Source organism: Piliocolobus tephrosceles, chromosome 12, assembly GCF_002776525.5.
Source record: "Piliocolobus tephrosceles isolate RC106 chromosome 12, ASM277652v3, whole genome shotgun sequence".
NCBI classification, from domain to species: Eukaryota; Metazoa; Chordata; class Mammalia; order Primates; family Cercopithecidae; genus Piliocolobus; species Piliocolobus tephrosceles.
The window spans coordinates 19850914-19858775 of record NC_045445.1 but is presented as its reverse complement, the minus strand read 5'-3'; the positions used below and the strand labels follow the sequence as shown (position 1 = coordinate 19858775).

At 44.6% G+C, this 7862-nt stretch overlaps 1 long non-coding RNA gene across 1 annotated transcript; it reads right to left on the bottom strand.

Annotated features, from left to right (window-relative positions):
* Nucleotides 1–3692: 3692 nt before the first annotated feature.
* LOC111531572 lies at nt 3693–7025 on the bottom strand. Its single transcript, XR_002728315.1, has 2 exons — nt 5075–7025; nt 3693–4290 (listed from the first exon to the last, which is right to left on the bottom strand). It is a non-coding gene; the product is annotated as an uncharacterized LOC111531572 (long non-coding RNA).
* Nucleotides 7026–7862: the final 837 nt, after the last annotated feature.

Below are 7862 nucleotides of genomic sequence, written 5' to 3'. Positions count from 1 at the left end.
AGGGCGGCTTTACCTGCATCTGCAAGAAGTTGGCTGAGTGGAAATAACCTTTCTGGAAGGTGTTTTCCTCACTCGGGCATGTCTCAAACTGGCCAATGTGTCTTGAGGCCCTGGGCGAGCATCCAAGTACCGCCTTCCTGAATTGCTACTAGAGGAAAAGGAGCCTGTTTCAGCTTTCTGTACTTCTTTAAATGTTACTTTGATTAGACAGGAGATAGCAGTTGGTTTAGTAATATTACTATTATAACTCTGTTGTGGTTATATTTTTAAGTTATACTTTCTCTTTCCTTTGCCAAGAGCAAATGAAAACACATTTGCGCTGCAGATCCAACTGAAGCTGTACAAAGGTTTCCCAGCTATGTTTGAAAAAGTATTCTAGGCCCACTGCTGGCCAAATAGGAAGTCTTCCCCTACCCTTATGTCAGGGGTTCATGCTTTAAAAAACATACAAATTTTTAACAAATAAAATGTTTTATTATTGCTATAAAAGTAATGCATTTTGTTGTTTACACAAATATTACTTGGAAAATACATAAAAGTATAAAGAGAAAAAACAAACATTACCTATAATACTGTTACAAGTTTTGGTATATTTCTTCCTAGACTTTTCTCCATATGTTGATACAAAACTATGGATGCAAAATGATCCCAATATGCTTATACTACATATTCAGGAACATATTGCAAAAATAATTCTGCATCTTACATTTATCACAGAAGTAAACCACAGATAGCCACTGTTAGATTTTTGGTTTATTTCCTCCATCTTTTCATCTGTATATTGATACAAAACTGCACATGCAAAATGTTCCCAATATATTTATAGTGCATATTAGGAACACATCGCAAAAAGAGTTTAGTATCGTTTTTGATTGCCTGTAGTGACACAAGTCAGCGATAACCACCTCTAGACTTTTGGTATACTTCCTGATGGCCTTTTCTCCCCATATTATTGATACAAAACTATGAATGCAAAATGTCCCCAATACATTCCTATTACATATTAGGAACACATCGCAAAAATAGTTTAGCATCTTTCTTTGGTCACTTTTATACCACAACTCAGAGATAATCACAATACAATTTTTATATGTTTCCTCCTAGCCTTTTATCTGTATGTTGATACAAAACTATTCCTATAGAATGCTCCTTATATACTTACATTGCAGAGATGGGAAAATATTTTGCACCTTTTCTCAATCGCTAAATGTTTTATCAGGAGCACATTCTCATGACATGAAAATTAGTTTCAGAAACATTATGTTACATGAAAGCATCCTATTCTATTGTACTAGCTACACTGTATTTTATTTGTCCAATCGTTTGTTGTTGGTCATTCAGGATGTTCCTAACTTCCATCCTTAAAATATTGAAATAAACACCTTCATGCATTTTTTTAACTGGGGCTTTCTGTTCATGTAGTTTTTATGGTTTTTCTTGACCACTTGTGTGGAGTCAACATATTAAAAATGACCCTGTGTCTGTAATGCTTATAGCAAAATGTTTTCCAGTTGTTTGCTTGAGCATAAATTCTTTATTTTAGCATGCTAGCACAAGTATAAAATCATATACCCTATGTAAGTTTCAATTCATTCAACAGACATTTAAAGCAATAAAGACACAAATAGTTAAGGACATTCCCATTACACTCCTATGAAAACACAACTCATCCCCCCCCATCCCATAGCAACCCCTTTTTTCTTTGCTTAGGTCCCACTTTCTTCCTGATAGTTTCATTGATTCGTCTTGTAATACTTACCACGTGTTTTGCTATGAAGATGAGTGGCTCCCAGACCTTTCAGTTATCAATCTGTCACAAGTGCACAGTGGTATCTCGTGACATGATGATCCCCGAGATGTCTGAGGTCTGTGCATCCTTGACTGATCCCAAATTTCTGTATCACCCATGACCCCTAAAGACTTTTTAGAGAATTATATTTTGACAATATAACAAGAAAACGTGGCATCACACACACACACACACACGAAAAAGTAGAGAAAGAAGAAACTTCAGCTCTAATCCCACCACCCTTAAGTAACAAGTATGTCTGTTTTGCAGGTTTCCTCCAGGTTCTGCTCCTATTTTTCAATCATGGTGTCCATGTGATTTTGTGGCCCTGAATTTTTTTAAAGTTGATATCATAAGCATTTTCCAGGTTTCTGTATAGTTGCTATCATTATTATTTGTAATGGCTGAAAAAGGTTCTATTGAGTGAGTGACTAGATTAAGTCAACCCCTATAGCTGGACACTTCATTTGTTTCCTTAAGATAATTTGATTGAATCTACAGAAAATAACAAATATGGGACAGAGGTTTAAAAGGAATTTAAATCATGCTTTTTTGGTTTGTGCAGATTGACTTGTACATGGCTGGGTAACTTATAGTCACTATTAAGTAATCCTGGGGCCAATCTTGGGCCTCGCCTTAGGCCAAAGCTCATCATAAGACTAGTCAGTTTCACCTGGAATTTTTGTAACCAAACACATTTACTTCCACTTCCTGCTCTGGTCACTACTGCATAGTCGGTTCTGATGAACAGGTAATGACATAAGGAACACAGTATGAGGCCTGGAGGAAAAGCCCCCAGAGATTAGCCTCAGCCAAATCCTTAACCTGCAGAGGCCCCCGTTTTCTTGTCTGTAATTATTTTTTGGACTGCCTTAACTCTGTTTGTCTTTCGAGGTTGTCACAAATAAAAAAAAAAAAAAAAAAGAAAGTATTTGGAAAAGTATGTAAACACACGATACAAAGGCAGGATGTTGGGATACTGGTGATTCTGTGGCCACGCCTTTAGAAGGTCTGGTCTTAGGATGGCAGGTGGGGGTGGACATGAGGGAACAGGTGAGGGAACTGACTTGGGAGACTCAGACTTCAAAGCAACCAAGACTCTCACTCTCAGGTTGCTGCAGTGTTCTGAGCTCCCTGACTCCAGCAGTGGAGCCAAGGCCATGTTTCCAAACTCCCACCAATTGCTCAGATTATAGAGCTCAGTAGTGGAATGGGGAGTGCTCAAAGGCCCAAACAACCACAGGAAGTGGAAGTCTTTCGGAACTCCTCCCTCTTGGCTCAGTTTACTATCCCCACAGGGGTTTTAAGCCTGGCAGAACTTGCCAAAGAGATCAGCTGTGGAGCTGGGGAGGGAGGAAAAGGTGGCAGATAGGTGAAATATTACGAAAGAGCTAGACAATCCTTGTTTATTCACTGAGCAGTAACTAATGGGTGGGCCTGAGTGGGATGTAGTGGGGCAGGGACATACACGTTTGCTATACTTGATGTATATATACTCTTTTTTGCTTAAGAGTCATGTAATAACTCTAAATACAAATGCATATATAAAATTCTAGGGTTATGAGATTAAGTCATACTGCAGGCCAATGGGAAAAAAGATCTCTAAAAACATATGCCAACTTGCATATAGCCCCTGGCTCAAGTCTTTTAATTTCTATCGATAAACTCATTGATCTTCCCCAAACATATATTTTGAACCTAGTTTTATTTTCATCGTGCACAGTCTCAGGAAAGCTGCCTGTAAGTTAACTCCCATCTCATAGGCTCAGGTTTTCTGCAAATGTTGCCCTGAACTCTATAGCAGTCCAGGATTCAGGGAACGAACCCAGTCCCCTGCTGCCCCATCTGCCTTGATGAGTTGATAGGTATGGTGTTTTGAAACAATCCGCAAAACAATTTGCACTGCAGAGTCCTTAGGAGTTTTTAATTGGACAGTTGCCCATGTTAACGGAAATCAAAAGCATCATACAGTCATTCAATGTCCCAGCACTGGAGTACAGCCCACTGTTTTCCTGTGTGGGGTTCCACTTTAGTCCTTGTCTTTGTGCATGCATACATTTTTACAGAGTTGCAACCACTGCCTTTTTCTGTGGCCCTGGTTATTGACATCTAGTTTTCCACGTAACATTGACACACATCTGTTCAAATCAGTTGACGTTACCATCATGACTGACTCATTTGGCGGGAAAACCGAATTTACATGCCAATTGGAACAAAGAAGTGTGGGTATGGGGGAACAGCAAGGAGAAAGAAATGGTGGGAGAGGATTCCTTGGACTTACAGATCATAAAACATTTCCCAATAACATTTTTAAAGGATGTATAATATTACACTGAGTGATTGATTATATTTTACCCTTCTATTTGGGACAGTTGGGTGGTTTTCAGTGCCTAGAGAGTTTTAAAATGTATATAAATTACAGCCTTTGAGAGATGATTGTATTTTCTTGAAACAGGAGTCTTCTTGTCCACATCCCCGCCAACAGTGTTGATGTAGTGTTCCTTTTTTTCGAATAAAGAAAAAAAAAAAAAAAAAAATCAGTACTGCTAACTGGAGATGCCGGATGCCTTCAAGAAAAACATTCCTGTGATTTAAATTTAAAAAAAATTATGTTCAATTCTGGTTTATCAAACAACCTGGGTATCTTGTCTCATAACTTACCGAAATGTCGAATTTTAGATTTAGAGTTATACTAAGCTCTTCCTAGTTTAAGGGCCACGTCTGCTTAATAAACTTTATACAATGCCACGTGCACGCAGCTTCCTCACTAACAAGTAACATGTGTTGGGGAAAAAAAAGAGAAAATAGTGGAAAGGTGCCTCCTTGGAGGTGGTAACATCGGGTCAATTAATCAACCGAGTATAAATTGATTCACTTTAGACAAGTCTCCCACACATTATGATGCACATTTAGCAACGCTGAAAAACAATTGAAAAGAATACCTTAGGGAGTTGTTAAAGAGAATTTATAGTCTGGAACGAATTGCAATCTTCTTAATTGACACGGAAATGTTTGGCTAAAATATTGCTTTATTCACATTTTTGTCCTTGGAGGAAAATCTAGGCACACTGCAACTTGGATCGTGTAAATAAAGGTACAAGGAATGTTTTAAGTCAGAAAAGGGCACCACGCAGTCAGGGGGCTATGTGGACGAGCTCAATTTCGATGCATCTCGGGAGACGCGGGCAAAAGGCCGCTTGCATTCCGGGAGGCAACGCCCCCAAGTCAGGATCCCTTGCTCGCCGCCCTCCGCCCCTCGCGTCCCCAACCAGTCCCGTATCTCACCTGGGTCCTGCAGGCGTCCACTGGAGGAAGCCGGATGGCGCGGGCTTGGTCTTTTCAGGAAGGCTGGCTGGCACTGGGCTTCCTTCTGGCTCCAAGGGAAACCGTACAGAACGGGGAGAAAGGGGGAAGCTAGTGAGAGGCAGAAGGGGCGTCACAAGGTGGCTCCCCCACCCCCAAGTGCAAAGGCAGGCGGATGCAGGGACCTGTTCACCGTTTGAGCCTGGAGATTGCGGGCCTGAGGGGCCCTGCGCTGGCCGGCCGGGGCGGGGCGGGAGCAGAATGGGGGCTTCCAGGCCTGGGAGTCGCCGCCGGGTCGGGCTAGTGGGCGGCGCCCCGGGAGCCTGAGGGTCCCCGCCGGCCCGGGAGGGACTCGAGCCGCCCCCGCGCACTGCCCCGGCGCAAGGGAGTCTGGGAGAGCCAGCGTCTCGGGCTGCTGAACCCGACTCCCAGCTCTGGACTCCGGAACCCAGGCCCTATCCCAAACTGGGAAACTTCTAGGGGCCCACTCCTGGTCCCGGGAAGCCCAGTCCAGTTCTAGCCAGCCCATTCAGACCAGAGGGATTTGGGTGTGTCGTGGTTTTTGTTGAAAGGTGACAAAAAGTGTGGGAAAGATTCCACGCCTCCCTCCCCACGCCCGCCAATGGTCCTTTACCTGCCCATGTTTCAGATCAAATAATTAGCTCAAGTGATTTGCACAGAAAGTTAGCGAATTAGCTCTTTTCCAGTCAGGCTGTCAAGCTCCCAGGCGGGCAACTCGGAACCCCATTTCCTCACCGAAGGCTCAGGAGGCCAGCCCAGTGAGGGATGGAGGTGACTTTGGAGGGCGACAGTTGTGCAGCACTCATGAGCGACAGCGCCCAGGACTTTTGGAGTCCCAAAGGGCCCCTGAAATCGACAGCTCAGGTCCCGCCCCTGGGGCGACAAAGGAGTCTTGGGGGCGCGCCTCCAGGGTGGAATTGTGGGAGCAGATTTTTGGGAGAGGAGGGCGCAAAGAAGCTAGAAACGCACATCCTCATTCGGGAGCTATCCCAACGCCCCCACGCTTCTCAGCAGGCCTCAGGCTCAGATTAGGCGGGTTGGCGCCTTCCACCCCGCCATGGGTTCACCTGCCCGCAAGGCCTCGCGCCTCACCGGATCCTTCTAGGGTGCTGGAGCTCCATGGAGCCTCCCTAACCCAGCAGCGGGGAAGGGAGGGCGAGGGAGTGTGGAAGAAGCCTGTTACTTTTATCTTTCCTGAACTCTTAAGTCCCTTCCATACCCAGGACATGAGTGCCTTTACCAGGAACCGCAGAGAGGCGTGAAGACTTCTTGCAGCTGCTCACCCTTCCTCTCCCCTTACTCCTTTTCCAGTCCTCCCCACCCCCCACCATTTCGTGGTTGGGGACTGAAGATGGGTTTTCTTCGTTGTCCTGTGGATGGTATTGATTGGGAAGGGATTTTTTTCAATTGTTTAAATTCTACCTGAGCAGGGAAAGGGGGTGCCAAAATGAAGCATCATTCACGTCCAGTCACATATGCAAGGACGGGGCAAAGGTTTGATGCAATCTTGGGTCTCGCTGCTCCCAGGGCCGACGCCGCAGGCGATGGCCTAAGACTTACCTGCTGGGTAGGCCCGAACGGCAGTCCCAGACTTACTCTGGCAGCGGAAACAATACTCCAGAGCACTCATCACTCACTGCAGAACTGTTCCCGCTGCTAGGGCATGGCTGAGTGCGGGCACCGCGTCCCTCCTCGACTCGCACCGCCTATGTGCGCCCTGGACTGGCCACCCCTAGCCCAGTCAGGAATACTTCCCTCCCCGGACTACAGTCCTGCTGCGTGGACAAGGAAGGGCGAGGACCCGCCGGAAAGAGAGATGCGAGCCCCCGCCCACCTACCTGCTCCTGAGCCGGCCTCGCGGGAAGCGGGCACCTGGTGGCAGGAACACGTGTCCGGCAGACCCCACCTTCTACCTTCCCCACGAGGGGGTATAGCAGCGCCTCACGTTTTGAACCATTTAGAACACTTCAAAACATGAATTGCTGCTGTATCCCCCCGGAGTCAATGAAGGGGGATAGATCTGGGGTACCTGCGGGTGAAGAAAGACTGGATGACTGGAAGAAGCCCCGCCCTACTCCATGGCAAGGAATAGGGCAAAACTTAGGACTAGGCCACCTCACTCCAAGTTAAGGTACTTTTTATAACTTCCATCATTTGATTTCCAGGAGCTGCAGGTGGAACCGAAGGTGTGGCTCTCAATTTTTTCCCGAGGATGAATCTTGGAAAAATGTAGTGGTGAAAAGCAGAGCGATGGGAGATAGGAATTAGTGTGGAGGAGAATCTAATTACTTCTGAAAGTAGACGAGTAAGATTAAGTAGAGGCAATTGGACATCTGGATCATTCTTGCCAGCTTCAAAGTCTTGGTGAAACTTCTTCCTGCTGCATATTACAAGTCTCATTCATTGTCCCCATTAAAAACAAAACAAAACAAAAATCCTTTATTGGAAATGGACTCAGATGACTGAAAGAAAATAACCAAAACCTCACCGGTAGCTTCAGCTGATTCTAATATATACTATCGCTGCGACATATATATCCATCTTTAAAAGCATTTGATGTCCTAACTCACTGCTAGTGTTTTTTTCTTACAATACCCCTGCTCTGAGTCATTTTTAAGAGCTTCGAACAATGACAGAGAAATTTCTGTAGATGAAATACCAGTTTACATATTAAACTGGTTACTCAAACTTATTTGTAATTTACACCTATCAATGCCATCTATCAAACCATAAATCAAAAAGTTTAAAT